The sequence below is a fragment of the Heterodontus francisci genome, chromosome 10, assembly GCF_036365525.1.
Source record: "Heterodontus francisci isolate sHetFra1 chromosome 10, sHetFra1.hap1, whole genome shotgun sequence".
In the NCBI taxonomy this organism is placed as follows: domain Eukaryota; kingdom Metazoa; phylum Chordata; class Chondrichthyes; order Heterodontiformes; family Heterodontidae; genus Heterodontus; species Heterodontus francisci.
Window position 1 is genome coordinate 119,323,451 of NC_090380.1, and position 17,871 is coordinate 119,341,321.

Genomic DNA, 17,871 nt, shown 5'->3' on the forward strand with positions numbered 1-17,871 from the left:
CTTATATGGATATCAAGTTTGGACAGGGATGGGCTCTACTTTGATGCTATGATTGGGAGAATAACCTACTGATGCTCATTGTTTAGGTTGACACATAAAGAATGACTACTTGGGCAACATTCCAGAATGATGCAGGTGCTTGTGAAACTGAGAACAAGTCAGTAGCTTTGGGAGAAGGAAAGGAAAACTGGTTTTAAAAAATAATATAATGAAAAGCATCAAACAAATTCATTTCTTCTTATATCTGTGAGAAACTGTGCTGTCTGCTAACAGCTTAGATGTAGCTGTAATTCACTCGGGGGTATGCTTGTGATTTGCACAGCTCTCTGCTGTAATAATTGACCACTGACTCACCCACTTCACAAGAATCTGCATCCCCTCTGCATAGCAGAAATATGGAGATACACAGGAAAGTTGTTTTGCTTTTCAACTGGCCAAAGCTGACAAACTTTCACCTGCAAGCTGGTGAGTTGAATTCTCAATTTCTCCAGTATTGACAATATTGAGAATGAGTTAAGACAGGAAAAGTGCCAAGGTTCCATAATAGATCACTGCCAACACTGGGAAGAGTAGGATAGCAGATATACACAGAAACATACAATAAGAATGGGAAATAACTAACCAGCCTATTAAGCCCATCTGAACCAGGCATGGGACAGCCATGTCCCTAGTGTTTTTATCCCTCAACCAAGATCACTAAAACAGATTATCTGGTCATTATCACATCGCTGTTTGCGGGAGCTTGCTGTACGTAAATTGATAGCTGTGTTTCCTACATTGCAACTACATTTAAAGTACTTAATTGGCTATCAAGCACTTTGACACATCCTGAGATTATGAAAGGCACTATATAAAAGCAAGTTCTTTCTTTCTCAGTCATGCAATCTCCTGGGAGAGAGAAAAACAAGTGAAAACCTGAGGCAGACCAAACGGACCTGGCTCAAAGCAATCCCCACTGAATCTGAAATGCAGTAGGAATATAATTATCTGTCTATCAGTATTCCACATGCACAACTGCTGTTTTTGTGTCGACCAGACTTGGGTAGTTGAACAAGTAAAGGGTCAGCAAATATCACAATATCCATTTTGCATAAAAGTGATGGAACCAGGGCTTCCAAGAAAATATATAAAACTGTTATTCCTTAAACATACAGCTTACTATTTAAAAAAAATTGTTCACGGCTGTCACTATGGCAGCAAGCACTGCTTTTTAGCAGAAAATTGTTTACATAGACAGGTTGTGAAGGGTTTTTTAATGAACAATTTTGCAGTACAGCAGTAACTGGTACCCACCTGGATGTGCAGCAAAGCCAAGATGTGATTTATTGTTGGCTGAAACATGCATAAATTAGGTTCTCCCTGATTTTTTTTTTATTTCCAAAATATACTTTATTCATAAAAATCTGTAACAATTACATTGCCAAACAGTTTCCAAACAGCACCAAAAAATACAAACATTGCAAGGGAGATCAGTTTCCTTCAATACTGTCATGAGCTTCTTCCCAACCCTTCCGTTTCACAATTGTCTTGTCAATTCCAGTTTTACATTTACAGCAATTCAGAATATTAACGATACAGTTCGAGGGGTTTCCCATGGATCCAGCCCCTCAGTCCAGCTTGGTGGGGGAACCTTACACTGTGGTCTTTCCCCATTGAGCCTTTGCTGCGGCTGCCCCAAGCTTTAGTGCGTCCCTCAGCACGTAGTCCTGGACCTTGGAATGTGCCAGTCTGCAACATTCGGTGGTGGACAACTCTTTGCGCTGGAAGACCAGCAAGTTTCGGGCAGACCAAAGGGCGTCTTTCACCGAATTGATAGTCCTCCAGCAGCAGTTGATGTTTGTCTCGGTGTGCGTCCCTGGGAACAGCCCGTAGAGCACAGACTCCTGTGTTACAGAGCTGCTTGGGATGAACCTTGACAAAAACCACTGCATCTCTTTCCACACCTGCTTTGCAAAGACACATTCCAGGAGGAGGTGGGCGGCCGTCTCTTCCCCACCACAGCCAACGCGGGGGCACTGTGCGGAGGGGGCGAGACTTCGGGTGTGCATGAAGGATCTGACGGGGAGGGCCCTTCTCACCACCAGCCAAGCTACGTCTTGGTGCTTGTTTGAAAGTTCTGGTGATGAGGCATTCCGCCAAATGACTTTGACGGTCTGCTCGGGGAACCATCCGACAGGATCCACCGTTTCCTTTTCCCGTAGGGCCTTGAGGACATTCCGTGCAGACCACTGCCTGATGGACCGGTGGTCAAAGGTGTTTTCCCGCAGAAACTGCTCCACGAAGGATAGGTGGTACGGCACCGCCCAACTGCACGGAGCGTTCCGCGGCAATGTGACCAGGCCCATCCTTCGCAACACCGGGGACAGATAGAACCTCAGCACGTAGTGACACTTGGAGTTTGCGTACTGGGGATCTACACACAGCTTGATGCAGCCGCACACGAAGGTGGTCATCAGGATGATGGCCACGTTGGGTACATTTTTCCCGCCCTTGTCCAGAGATTTGAACATCGTGTCCCTCCGGACCCGGTCCATTTTAGATCCCCAGACGAAGCGGAAAATGGCTCGGGTGACTGCCACGGCGCAGGAGTGGGGTATGGGCCAGACCTGCGCCACGTAGAGCAACAACGTGAGCGCCTCGCACCTGATGACCAGGTTCTTACCCACAATGGAGAGAGATCGCTGCCCCCACATGCCCAACTTTTGTCGTACCTTAGGTTCTCCCTGATGTCCCTTGCATGTCTCTGCATGGCCTGCATAATGATGATGGCATCGTTGGCCTTGCTGTACTCTTCCTCACCCTCTTCATTGTCATCCGCATCAGGGGAGGACTGGTGTTTCTCCTGTTCCTCTGCCTGCAGAATGCTGCTGCATTTAATTGCAAGGTTCTGCAAGGCACAGCAGACAACGAATATTTGTGACACCCTCTGTGGCATGTACTGAAGAGCCCCTCCAGTCAAGGCAACGAATCGCATTTGCAGCATGCCAATGGTGTGATCATGATGTGTAAGCAACATTGTACCTTTCTTCAGCTTTGGAGATGACTCACTGGTGTCATTAACCATGTACAATGGGGGTAAACCCTTGTCACTCAGGATGCAGCCGTCTACTTCAGCTAGTTCCTCGAAAACTGCTGGTATCTGGGAGTTCTTCAAAATGCATGAATCATGACAGCTGTCTGGGAAACGTGCGTAAACAAGCATGATTCTTCTCTTGTGGTTGCAAACCAGATGAATGTTTAAACAGTGGAAGTCTTTGCGATTCACAAATACAGCAGGCTGGTCCTGGGGACCTCTAATGGCCACATGAGTACAGTCAATCATCCTTGCATTCTCGGGAAGATAGCAATGGCGCCGAAGACCACAAACCTTGCTGCCTGGCTGTCCTCATCGACAGGTATCTGGGAGAGCGGAGAAGCAGCGGACCTGCAAGGAATCGCACTGGAGAGGGAGAGCTATAAATCAAGACCAGGGCTCGGGGCCCACACTCACCCGGGAGAGCCGAGAGACAGGCTGGCTTGAGGTCGATGTGCGCTGAGTTTGAAGAAAGAGTGAAGAAAAATCCAACAGCAACATCACGGGAAAGCCATAAGCTGATTGGTTGGTGAGTAACTGCTGTTAGATAGTGCCTGTAAATAGCTGGAAAATCAGAAAAAAGTAGTTTTTTCTTAACCCTCAAATAGCTACTTTATAAATGGTCAGGTTAGTATTGCTAAGGATCTAGTGTAATTTATTCCGAATTTCTAATTATAAAGTGCTTCTTGGACAGAGTGTGAAGCTGTGAATTTGGTATGTGAGGGAGGTCGGTGAAGAGAGGAAGGAGGTGCTCCATTGTTCTTTTCTTTTTCTGCCTTTACAGGCTCCAGTATTTGGTTCAACTTCAGATACAGGGGAAGAAGATACAGGTGAGTAACTGGTAAGTTATTTTACTTATTACACTAAAAATAATTAGTTTGTAAAGATAAGGTATGGCAGGGCAGCTCAGCTGAGTAGAATGCACCTCCTGTGGTATGTGGGAAGTCGTAGATGCACCATGTGTCCTTGACAAACACATCTGCAGGAATTGTCAATAGTTGCAGAAGCTTAAGCTCTGAGTTTCGGAACTCGAGCAGCGGCTGGAGACACTGTGATGCATCCACGAGACAGAGAACTACTTGGATAGCACATTTAGGGAAGTGGTCACACCGCAGGTTTAGAGTGTGCAGGAAAAGAGGGAATGGGTGACCACCAGGCAGTCTAAGAGAACCAGGCAGGTAGTGCAGGAGTCCCCTGAGTCAATATTGTTTGCTAATCGGTTTTCCATTTAGGATACTGGTGAGGGTGATGGTTCCTCAGAGCCACGAGTGACTCAGCTACACAGGAGGGGAGAAAGAAGACTGGAAGGGCAATAGTGATATGGGATTCATTAGTTAGAGGAACAGAGGCATTTCTGCGACTGCAGACGTGCCACCAGGAGGGTATGTTGCCTCCCTGGTGCCAGGGTCAAGGATGTCATGGAGTGGCTGCAGGACATCCTTCTGGGAGAGGGTGAACAGCCAGAGGTTGTGGTCCACATCGGTACCAATGACATAGGTAAGAAGAGGGATGAGGTCCTGAAAGTAGAGTTTAGGGAGTTAGGAAAGAAACTAAAAAGCAGGACCTCAAAGGCAGTAATCTCAGGATTACTCCCAGTGCCACCTGCTGGTGAGCATAGGAATAGGAGGATTGAGCAATTGAACATATGGCTACAGAACTGGTGTGAGAGGGAGGGCATCAGATTTCTGAGACATTGGTTCTGGAGTAGGTAGGCCCCGTACGAGATGGATGGGTTGCACCTGAGCAGGACCAGGGCCAACATCCTCGCAGGGAGATTTGCTAGTGTTGTTGGGGAGGTTTAAACTGAATTGGCAAGGTGTTGGGAACCTAAGAGGGAGCTCAGATTGGAGGAAAGCAAAACTGGTAACAGGAAGTAGAAAAGTAGTAAGCGAAATTAGAAGGCAGATGAAATGAAGGCAAACATCAAATCGGATCAGAATGCGGAATAATGTTAAGACAAAATTAAGGGCACTCTGTCTGAATGCACGCAGCATTTGCAACAAGGTAGATGATTTGAAGACACAAATAGAGGGAAATGGGTATAATTTAATTACCATCACTGAGACATGGTTACAGGGTGACCAGGACTGGGAACTGAATATTCAGGGATATTCGTCATTTAGGAAGGATAGGCGGAGGGGAAAAGGAGGTGGGGTAACGCTGTTAATAAGGGACGAGATCAGTGAATTAGTGAGAAAGGATCTTAGATCAAAGGAGCAAGATGTAGAATCAGTTTGGGTGACGCTAAGAAACAGCAAGAGGCAGCAAACATTGGTGCAGGTTGTTTATAAGCCACCAAACTGTAGTGGTAATGTTGTGCATGGTATAAATCAGGAAATTAGAGCTGCATGTAGCATGGGCAATACAGTAATAATGGGCGAATTCAATTTCAGAGAATCACAGTGCCGAAGGAGGCCATTCAGCCCAAAATGTCTGCACTGTCTCTCTGAAAGAGCAATTCCCTTAGTTCCATTCCCCTGCCTTCTCCCCATAATCCTGCAAGTTCTTCCTTTTCATATAACTGTCTAATTCCCTTTGGAATACTTCAATTGAACCTGCCTCCACCACATTCTCAGGCAGTGCATTCCAGACCTTAACCGCTCGCTGCGTGAAAAAGTTTTTCCTCATGTCACTTTTGCTTCTCTTACGAAATACTTTAAATCTGTGCCCTCTCATTCTCGATTCTTTCACGAGTGGGAACAGTTTTTCTCTATCTACTCTGTCCAGACCCCTCATGATTTTGAATACCTCTATCTAATCACCACTCAGCCTTCTCTTCTCCAAGGAAAACAGTCCCAACTTCTCCACTCTATCTTCATAACTGAAGTTTCTCATTCCTGGAACCATTCTTTTGAATCTTTTCTGTACTCTCTCCAATGCCCTCACGTCTTTCCTAAAGTGTGGCACCCTGAACTGGATGCAATACGCAAGCTGAGGCCGAACTAGTGTCTTATACAAGATCAACATAACTTCCTTGCTCTTGTATTCATTGTCCCTATTAATAAAGCCCAGGATACTGTATGTTTTATTATTTGCTCTCTCAACCTGTCCTGCTACCTTCAATGACTTATGCACATATATACCCAGGTCCCTCTGCTCCTACACCCCCTTTAGAATTGTACCATTTATTCTATATTGTCTCTCCATGTTCTACCATCCTACCAAAATGAATCACTTCACATTTCTCTGCATTGAACATCATCTGCCACCTGTCTGCCCATTCCACCAACTTGTCTATGTTGAAGCTCTACACTGTCCTCCTCACAGTTCACAATGCTTCCAAGTTTCGTATCGTCTGTAAACTTTGAAATTGTGCCCTGTACACCAAGATCTAGGTCATTAATATATATCAGAAAAAGCAAGGGTCCCAACACTGATCCCTGCGGACCCTCACAACAAACCTTCCTCCAGCCTGAAAAACATCCATTAACCACTACTCTTTGTTTCCTGTCACTCAGCCAATTTCGTATCCATGTTGCTACTGTCCCTTTTATTCCATTCGCTACAAGTTTGCTCACAAGACTGTTGTGCGGCACTGTATCAAACGCCTTTTGAAAGTCCATGTACATGACATCAACAGCATTGCCCTCATCAGTCCTCTCTGTTACCTCCTCAAAAAACTCCAGCAAGTTAGTTAAACATAATTTTCCCTTAAGAAATTCTTGCTGGCTTTCCCTAAATAACTCGCATTTGTCCATGTGACTATTGATTTTGTTCCGAATTATTTTTTATGGAAGTTTTCCCACCACTGAAGTTAAACTGACTGGCCTGTCGTTGCTGGGCTTATCTTTCCATCCTTTTTTGAACAAGGGTGTAACGTTTGCAATTCTCCAGTCCTCTGGCACCATCCCAAGTCTAAGGAAGACTAAAAAATTATGGCCACTGCGATTTCCACCCTCACTTCCCTCAGTATCCTTGGAAGCATCTCATCTGGTCCCAGTGCTTTATCTACTTTAAGTACAGACAGCCTATCTAATAGTACCTCTTTATCAATTTTAAACCCCTCTAGTGTCTGACTCACCTCCTATTTCACCATTGTCTGGGTTGCATCTTGTTCCTTCATAAAGACAGATGCAAAATATTCATTTAATATCTCAGCTATGCTCCCTACCTCTATGTGTAAATCCTCTTTCTGGTCCCTAATCGGTCCCACTCCTTCTTTTACCACTCTTTTACTATTTATATGCCGATAGAAAACTTTAGGATTTCCTTTAATGCTAGTTGGCAGTCTCTTTTCATGCTCTCTCTTTGCTTCCCTTATTTGCTTTCTCACTTCTCCTCTGGACCTTCTATATTCAGCCTGGTTCTCAATAGTATTTTCCACCTGGCATCGGTCCAAAGCACACTTTTTCTTCTATATCATCTCTACCTCCTTTGTCATCCAGGGAGCTCTGGATTTGTTTGCCCTACTTTTCCCCTTCGAGGAAATATACCTTGACTGTGCCCAGACTATCTCTTAGAAACCATAGAAAAATGACGGCAGAGATGGAGGCCATTCAGCCCGTCGTGTCCGTGCCAGCTGAAAAAACTAGCTGCCCAATCTAATCCCACCTTCCAGCACCTGGTCCATAGCCTTGCAGGTTACAGCACTTCAGGTGCAGGTCCAGGTTCCTTTTAATGAGTTGAGGGTTTCTGCCTCCACCACCAATCCAGGCAGTGAATTCCAAACACCCACCACCCTCTGGGTGAAAAAGTTTTTCCTCATGTCCCCTCTAATCTTTCTACCAATCACCTTAAATCTGTGCCCCCTGGTAATTGACCTCTCCACTAGGAGAAACAGGTCCTTCCTGTCTACTCGATCTAGGTCCCTCATAAGTTTGTACACCTCAATCAAGTCACCCCTCAGCCTCGTCTGTTCTAAGGTAAACAATCCTAACCTATCCAATCTTTCCTCATAACTGCAACTTGCAAGATTCTTGTAAATCTCCTCTGTACTCTATCCAGGGCAATTATGTCCTTTCTGTAATGTGGTGACCAGAACTGTACGCAATATTCCAGCTGTGGCCTAACCAGCGTTTTATACAGTTCCAGCATTACATTCCTCCTTCTGTATTCTATACCTCAGCCAATACAGGAAAGCATTCCATATGCTTTCTTCACCACTCTATCTTTTTGTCCTGCCACCTTCAAGGGCCTGTGGACATGCACTCCAAGGTCTCTCACTTCCTCTTCCCCCTCTCAATATCCTCTCGTTTGTTAAGTATTCCCTTGCTTTGTTTTCCCTTCCCAAATGCATTACCTCAAACTTCTCTGGATCAAATTCCATTTGCCACTTTTCCGCCCATTCAACCAAACCATTGATATCATTTTGGAGTCTACGGCTATCCTCTTCACTGTCAACTACATGGCCATTTTTTGTATCATCAGCAAATTTCCCAATCATGCCTCCCATATTTAAGTCCAAATCATTAATATATGCCACAAACAGCAAGGGGCCCAATACTGAGCCCTGTGAAACGCCACTGGAAACAGCTTTTGATTCGTAAAAACATCCATCAACCAATACCCTTTGTTTCCTGTCACTGAGCCAATTTTGGATCCAACCTGCCACATTCAGCTGTTTCCCATGGGCTTTCATTTTACTGATCAGTCTGTCATGCAGGACCTTTTCAAATGCCTTACTAAAATCCATGTCGACAACATCCACTGCACTACTCTCATCATTCCTCCTTGTTACTTCCTCAAAAAATTCAAGTAAGTTAATAAGACACGACCTTTCCTTAACATATCCCTGATTAATCTGTGCCTTTCTAAGTGGCAGTTTATCCTATCTCTCAGAATTGATTGTAATAATTTGCTCATCACCGAGGTCAGACTGACTGGCCGATAATTATTTGGCCTATCCCTCGCATTCTTTTTAAACAATGGTACAACGTTCGCAGACCTCCAATCCTCTGGTACCTCTCCTGTATCTAGTGAGGATTTGAAGATGATCCTCAGTGCATCCATTATTTCCTCCCTGGCTTCCTTTAACAACCTGGGATACAATCCATCCGGCCCTGGTGATTTATCCACTTTCAAGGATGTCAGACCCACTAGTACTTCCTCTCTCATTATGCTTATCATATATAATATTTCACACTCCTCCTGTTTAACTACAATGTCTGCATCAACCCTCTCATTTGTGAAGACAAAGACAAAAGCTCATTAAGAACACTGCCCACATCTTCTGCATCCATGCGTAAGTTTCCCTGTACATCTCTGATAGGCCCTACCATTTCCTTAGTTATCTTCTTGCTCTTAATGTACTGATAAAACAACTTCGGGTTTTCCTTGATTTTACCTGCCAATAATTTTTCATGTCCTCTCTTTGCTTTTCTAATTTCCTATTTTACCTCACCCCTGCATTTTCTATACTCCTCTCGGCATTCTAAAGTATTAAGATTTTTGTAATCGTCATCAGCTTTCTTTTTCTGCTTTAACTTACCCTGTAAGCCTCTAGATAACCAAGGGGCTCTAGATTTGGCAGTACCACCCTTTATCTTCTTTGAAGGTAAAGCATTGTTCATCGACCGGTTTTCCTGCCAGCTTTTGACTCCGATTTATTCACCCAGCTCCATTCTTACCCCATTGAAGTTGGCCTTCCCCCAGTTAATTATTCTTATCCTGGATTGCTCTTTGTCCTTTTCCATAGTCAGCCTAAACCTTATGATACAATGATCACTACCCCTAAATGCTCTCCTACTGATACTTGATCCATTTGGCCCACCTCATTCCCAAGAACCAGGTCCAGCAATGCCTCCTTTCTCATTGGACTAGCAACATACTGCTTTAGAAAATTTTTCTGAACACACTCTAGGAACTCTTGCCCCTCACTGCCCTTTACACTGCTATTATCCCAGTCTATGTTTGAATAATTAAAGTCCCCCATTATAACTACCCCAGAATTTTTACAGATTTGTTCCACCACGTCCTTCCCACTAGCTGGTGGCCCATAGACAACACCAAGTAATGTAACCGCATCTTTTTTGTTTCTTAGCTCTAGCCAAATTGATTCTGTCCTCAACCCCTCTGGGACATCCTTTTTCTCCAGCACTGCAATGTTCTCCTTAATCAATACCACCACCCCTTCCCCCTTTTTTTCCCTTTCCTATCTTTCCTGAACACCTTGTATCCAGGAATATTTAACACCCAGTCCTGCCCTTCTTTGAGCCAGGTCTCTGTTCTAGCCACAACATCATACCTCCCCACATAGATTGGGTAAACCTATTTAGCACTAATGCAATGGAGGTTGACTTCCTGCCATGTGTACGCGATGTGTTTCTGAAGCAGTTGAAGAACCAACTAGGGATCAGGCTATTTTAGATTTAGTACTATGTAATGAGAAAGGGCTAATTAATAATTGTGCTGTAAAGGAGCCATTAGGAAATAGTGACAACAATATGATAGAATTTTACATTAAGTTTGAAAGAGATATAGTTCATTCTGAAACTAGGGTCTTAAATCTGAAGAAAGCAAACTAAGAAGGTATGAGGGGCAAGTTGGCTATGGTGGATTGGGAAATACATTAAAAGATATGACGGTAGACAGGAAATGGCTAGTATTTAAATAAGTATTACACAGTTTACAACAAATATACATTCCTCTAAGGCACAAAAACCCAACAGGAAAGGTGAATCAACCATGGTTAACAAAAGAAGTTAAAGATTGCATTCGGTCAAAGGAAGTGGCTTATAAGGACGCCAGAAAAAGTGGTAAGCCTGAGGACAGGAAGCAATTTAGAATCCAACAAAGGAGGACGAAGAAATTGAGAAAGAAAAAGAAAAGGGATTATATATGCAAGCTAGCTAGAAACATAAAGGCGGACTCAAAAAGCTTTTTTAGGTATGTCAAAAGGAAGAGATTAGCAAGGACGAATATGGGTCCATTACAAGTGGAGACAGGAGAGTTTGTGGAGGAGAATGAGGAAATGGCAGAGAGACTAAGCAATTACTTTGTGTCTGTCTTCACAGAGAAAGACACAGAAAATCTCCCAGAAATATTAGGGAACCATTTGACGTGTAAAAATGAGGAACTGAAAGTAATTTTTATCAATAAAGAGACAGTACTCGAAAAATTAACTAGGTAGAAAATTGATAAATCCCCTGGACCAGATGAGCTACATCCCAGACTGTTGAAGGAGGTGGCTATGGAGGAGTAGATGCATTGGTGATTATCTGTCAAAATTCTATAGATTCTGGAAGGGTTCCTGCAGACTGGAAAATAGCAAATCTAGCCCCACTATTTAAGAAAGGAGCAAGAGAGAAAACGGAAAATTACAGACCTGTTCCAATACGATCATGGCTGATCTTGTGCGACAATTCCATTTTCCTGCCCGTTCCCCATACCCTTTGATTCCCTGTGAGACCAAAAATCTATCTATCTCAGTCTTAAATGCATTCAATGATGGAGCATCCATCCATTGGCAAACCTGTTGGAGTTTTTTCAGGATGTTACTTGTAGCATAGATAAAGGAGAACCAGTGGTTGTGGTGTATTTGGATTTTCAGAAGGCTTTTGATAACGCTCCACACAGGAGGTTAGTATACAAAATTAGAGCACATGGGATTGGGGTATATATCCAGCTATGGATTGAGAATTAGTTAACAGACAGAAATCAGAAAGTAGGAATAAATGGGCCATTCTCAGGATGGCAGGCTGTTACTTGTGGGGTACCGCAAGGATCGGTGCTTGGTCCATGGCTGTTCACAATCTATATGAATGATTTGAATGTGGGGACAAAATGTAATATTTTCAAATTTGCTGATGACACAAAACTAGGTGGGAATGTAAGTTGTGAGGAGGATGCAAGGAGGCTTCAAGGGGATTTGGACAGGCTAAGTGAATGGGTAAGAACATGGTGTTGCACGATCGCCTTAAGAGCGATGTCCCTTTAAAAACTCAGTATGCTAATGAACTAAGTACCAGGATGTAAACATGTGATTCAAAGCCATAGTCATTCTGCAACTGTAACACCCCAGACAAAGGTTCTGTAAATAGTTTATTCTGTATTGTATATATTAGTTGAGCAGTTAATAAACCTTCTGGAGATCTTCAACGAACTGGAATCCATGCACCTCACTTAATTGTTTAAGATAAAACAATGAAACCCATAACACAGGGCAGATGGAACATAATGTGATAAGCGTGAAGTGATCCACTTTGATAGAAAAAACAGAAAGACAGAGTATTTCTTAAATGGTGAGAGGTTGGGAAGTGTTGATACCCAAAGGGACCTGGATGTCCTTGTTCATGAGTCACTAAAAGCTAGCATGCAGGTGGAGCAAGCAATTATAGAGTCATAGAGTTATACAGCACAGAAACAGGCGCTTCAGCCCATCGTGTCTGTGCTGGCCATCATACACCAATCTATTCTAATCCCATTATCCGTAGCCTTGTCTGCTATGGCATTTCAAGTGCTCATCTAAATACCTCTTAAATGTTGTGAGGGTTCCTGCCTCTACTACCTCTTCAGGCAGTGTGTTCCAGATTCCAACCATCCACTGGATGAATTTTTTTTCCCTCAAATCCCCTCTAAACCTCCTGCCTCTTACCTTAGATCTATGCCCCCTAGTTATTGACCCTTCCACTAAGGGGAAAAGTTTCTTCCTATCTATCCTATCAATGCCCCTCATAATTTTGTATACCTCAATCAAGTCCCTCCTCAGCCTTCTCTGCTCTAAGGGAAACAACCCTGGCCTATCTAGTCTCTCTTCCTGGCTGAAATGCTCCAGCCCAGGCAACATCCTGGTGAATCTCCTGTGCACCCTCTCCAGTGCAATCACATCCTTCCTATAGTGTGGTGACCAGAACTGTACACAGTACTCCAGCTGTGGCCGAACTAGCGTTTTATATAGCTCCATCATAACCTCCCTGCTCTTATATGCTATGCCTCGGCTAATAAAGGCAAGTATCCCATCTGCCTTCCTAACCACCTTATCTACCTGTGCTGATGCCTTCAGTGATCTATGGACATGTACACCAAGGTCCCTCTGACCCTCTTTACTTCCTAGGGTCCTGCCATCCATTGTATATTCCCTTGCCTTGTTAGTCCTCCCAAAATGCATCATCTCACACTTCTCAGGATTAAATTCCATTTGCCACTGCTCTGCCCATTTTACCAGCCCATCTATATGGTCCTGTAATCTAAGGCTTTCCTCCTCACTGTTTACGACACCACCAATTTGCGTGTCATCTGCGAACTTACTGATCATACCTCCAATATTCACGTCTAAATCATTAATGTACACTACAAACAGCAAGGGTCCCAGCACCAATCCCCAGCGGTACATCACTGGTCACAGACTACACTCGCAAAAACAACCCTCAAACATCACCCTCTGCCTCCTGCCACTAAGGCAATTTTGGATCCAATTTGCCAAATTGCCTTGGATCCCATGGGCTTTTACCTTCTTAACCAATCTCCCATGCGGAACCTTATCAAACCTTACTGAACTCCATGTAGATTACATCAACCGCTTTACCCTCGTCTACACATCTAGGCACCTCCTTGAAAAATTCAATCAAGTTTGTTGGACACGATCTCCCCCTGACATAGCCATGCTGACTATTCCTGATTAATCCCTGCCTCTCCAAGTGCAGATTAATCCTGTCCATCAGAACTTTTTCCGATAGTTTCCCTACCGCTGATATTAGACTCACCGGTCTGTAATTACCTGGTTTATTCCTGCTATCCTTCTTGAATAATGGTACCACATTCGCTGTACTGCAGTCCTCTGCTACCTCTCCTGTGGCCAGAGAGGATTTAAAAATTTGTGTCAGAGCCCCTGCTATCTCCTCCCTTGCCTCACATAACAGCCTGGGATATATCTCATCTGGGCCTGGGGATATATCCACTTTTAAGCCCGCTAAAACAGCTCATACTTCCTCCCTTTCAATGCTAATTTGTTCAAGTATATCACAATCCCCCTCCCTGATCGCTACACCTACATCGTCCTTCTTCATAGTGAATACAGATGAAAAGTAATCATTTAAAACCTCACCTATGTCCTCCAGCACCTCATACAGATTGCCACTTTGGTCCCTAATGGGCCCTACTCTTTCACTGGCTATCCTCTGTCCCTTAATATACTTATAAAACGCCTTGGGATTTTCCTTTATCTTGCCCACCAGTGTTTTTTCATGTCCCCTCTTCACTCTCCTAATTACTTTTTTAAATACCCCCCTACACTTTCTATACTCCTCTAGGCCCTCCGCTGTTTTCAGCGCTCTGAATCTGCCATAAGCATCCTTTTTTTTCCTTATCCAATCCTCTATATCCCTTGACATCCAGGATTCCCTCTACTTCTTGGTCCTACTCTTCACCTTTACGAGAACATGTTGGCTCTGAACTCTCACTATTTCCTTTTTGAATGACTCCCACTGGTCTGATGTAGACTTTCCTACAAGTAGCTGCTCCCGGTCCACTTTGGCCAAACCCTGTTTTATCATATTGAAATCGGCCTTTCCCCAATTCAGTACTTACATTTCTGGTCCCTCTTTGTCCTTTTCCATAACTACCTTAAACCTTACAGTGTTATGGTCACTATCCCCGAATTGTTTCCCCACTGACACTTCTACCACTTGTCCGGCTTCATTCCCTAGAATTAGTACCAGTACTAAAGTCCAGTACCTCCCCTTCTTTTGCTGGACTTTCTACGTACTGGCTCAAAAAGCTCTCCTGTATGCACTTTAAGAATTCCGCCCCCTTTCAGCCTTTTGCACTAAGACTATCCCAGTTGCTATTGGGGAAGTTGAAATCCCCTACTATTATTACCCTATTATTTTTACACTTCTTTGAGATTTGCCTACATATCTGCTCCTATCTCTCCCTATTTGGAGGCCTGTAGTACACTCCCAGCCAAATGATTGCCCCCTTTTTGTTTTTAAGTTCTACCCATATGGCCTCATTTGAGGAACCTCCTAAGATATCATCCCTCCTTACTACAGTAATTGACTCCTTGATCAACAGTGAAATGCCACCTCCTCTTTTACACCCTCCCCAGTCACGCCTGAAGATTCTATACCCTGGAATATTGAGTTGTCGGTCCTGCCCTTCCCTCAACCATGTCTCTGTGATCGTAATAATATTATATTCCCATGTGTTAATCAACACCCTCAATTCATCTGCCTTACTAGTAAGATTCCTTGCATTAAAATAGATGCAATCCAGCCTTGCAATATTTGCTTGTGCCTTAACAGGTCTATATTTGCTCTGCCTTCCAGACTGACTTATTTGCCAATTAGGAAGGCAAATGGTATGTTAGCCTTCATTGCAAGGGGATTTGAGTACAGGAGTTAAGATGTCTTGCTGCAATTGTATAAAGCCTTGGTGAGACTGCAGCTGGAGTATTGTGTATAGTTTTGGTCTCCTTATCTAAGAAAGGATATACTTGCCATAGAGGGAGTGCAACAGAGGTTCACCAGACTAATCCCTGGGATGGTGGGATTTTCTTATGAGGAGAGATTGCAGAAACTGGGCCTGTATTCTCTAGAGTTTCAAAGAATGAGAGGTGATCTCATTGAAACTTACAAAATTCTTACAGGGCATGACAAGGTAGATGTGGATCGGATCTTTCCCTGGCTGGAGAGTCTAGACCCAGGGGACACAGTCCCAGAATAAGGGGCAGGTCATTTAAGACTGAGATGAGGAGGAATTTCTTCACTCAGAAGGTGGTGAATCTGTGGAATTCTCTACCCCAGAGGGCATTGGAAGCTCAATCATTGAGCGTGTTCAAGACAGAAGTCAATAGATTTCTGGCTACTAGTAACACAAGGGACATGGGGATAGTGGGGAAAAATGGCATAGAGGTAGATGATCAGCTATGATCTGTTTGAATGGCATGGCAGGCTTGACAGGCTGAATGGCCTACTCCTGCTACTCCCTTTGTCACTCCCTTGTCTCTTCTATTTGTACTGGACAAATTGGTGTATGAGTCCCATATTGCTGCAGCTTTTCTGAACAATAAATAAGCAGAGCGTGGCGATTCAGCCCTTTGTTGCCAGTAGGCGGAAATATTGAGGTAATCACAGAATCAAAGAATTATTACAGCACAGAAGGAGGCCATTCGGCCCATCGTGTCTGCACTGGCTCTTTGAATTTGCAATTCACTTAATGCCATTTCCCCGCCTTCTCCACATAACCCTGCACATTCTTCCTTTTCAGATAACAGTCTAATTCCCTTTTGAATACTTCAATTGAACCTGCCTCCACCACATTCTCAGGCAGTGCCTTCCAGACCTGAACCACAGGCTGCGTGAAAATTTTAGAAGACACACTCACTATCATTTGTCTCCTCCCACTCTCCTTGCTATCCTTGAACGGCTACATGGTTCCATTATTGTTGGAGAAAATGGTGCGTCTGGAATTCAGGGAAAGTCTCCCCACCTTTATTTTCTCCGGCAATCTTCCAGCTTGAACCCATCACCCTTAAACCACCTAATGTTACCATTAGCCTTCCTTCTGTTACCATTGAACCTCCCCCATTACTGTGCTCAGTGTAATCATCAATTTATTCATACCATCCCTCCCACCCCATTCCTACTCCTATTACTATAGAAATGCTGACTGTTACCCTTGATCTTCCTCACATCAACCTGACCATTGTTGCCTGGTCCCAGTCCTCTCCATATGAAGTTATCGCACACTCAACCATAAGTCTTGACCTTCCCACTACAGAATCTATTTGCCCCCATTAACTGTGAGCATTCCCTCTGCTCACCAGCACCCTCAATTTGCCCCACAGGTCTCCGACGTTGAAAACTCTCATCCCTCCCTTTAGGCCCTGGCCAAATATCTTCACACTGTAATGCTATAATCCATCCACACCCTCCGCCCCCCACCCGCCCCAACAGCTGACAACATGCAGTTTCAGCATCAACAGCAAACATTCAACAGCCTGGATGCGCCACTCCACCCTGCCCTGCTCTTCCATGCACCCAATCAACCCCACTCTTCACTTCCCGAGTACCCTCCCCTGAGCTTCCATGCACCCTATCAACCCCATCCTCCCTTTCCCGAGTACCCTGCCCTCCTCCTCCATGCATCTGATTAACCCCACCCTTCCCTTCCTTAGTACCTTGCCCTGCTCGTCCATGTTGCTCCCCACATCCATGTCTTCGCCGCAATCCCCTTAGAAGATTCTCCCTTGTTGGTGCCAAGCCTGGAGGCAAACATCCATTCCAAAGCTGGCCTGGATGTAAATATCTGTTGCAATGCTGGTGTCAGTTTTGTGGGTAGTTAAAGAGAGAACAGCACAGACCTGAGACTCAAGTGCACAAATCCAACTTCTGCATGCCACAGTAAAACAATCATGAACCAGGAGGCACAGGAATACGCTCACCTTTCACTTAATCTGGCAGGTAGGACTGAATTGTAACGATGCATCGTGTTACGACTGAGGCGGAAGGAGTGCACTGTTTATCTTAGACCCACTCCTCCACTGGTCAGAACATATTATTTTAAATTTTCCCACTTATCAATACGGTCAATCATATACTCTATTTTTCCCAGGATAGCACACACTAACCAGGTTTCTTTAATGAACAACAAAATTATCAGTTTATTATAAAACAAGTCTTAACCAGTAATGAAGTTAAACATAAACACACAGATTAAAATTTTAAAGTTCCCCCTGTTTTTTTACCTTAGTCCCTTCACGCTCACACACAGAAATTTTTTTATGAATTCAGAGCTCTGTTACAGACAAAAAAACACCTGAGCAGATTACTTGCTCATTTTTGAAGAAAACAGCAGATGAGCTATGTTGTTCCAAAACTGGCATACAGTCTAACTTCTGAGTACATGTAGGAAGGTCACTG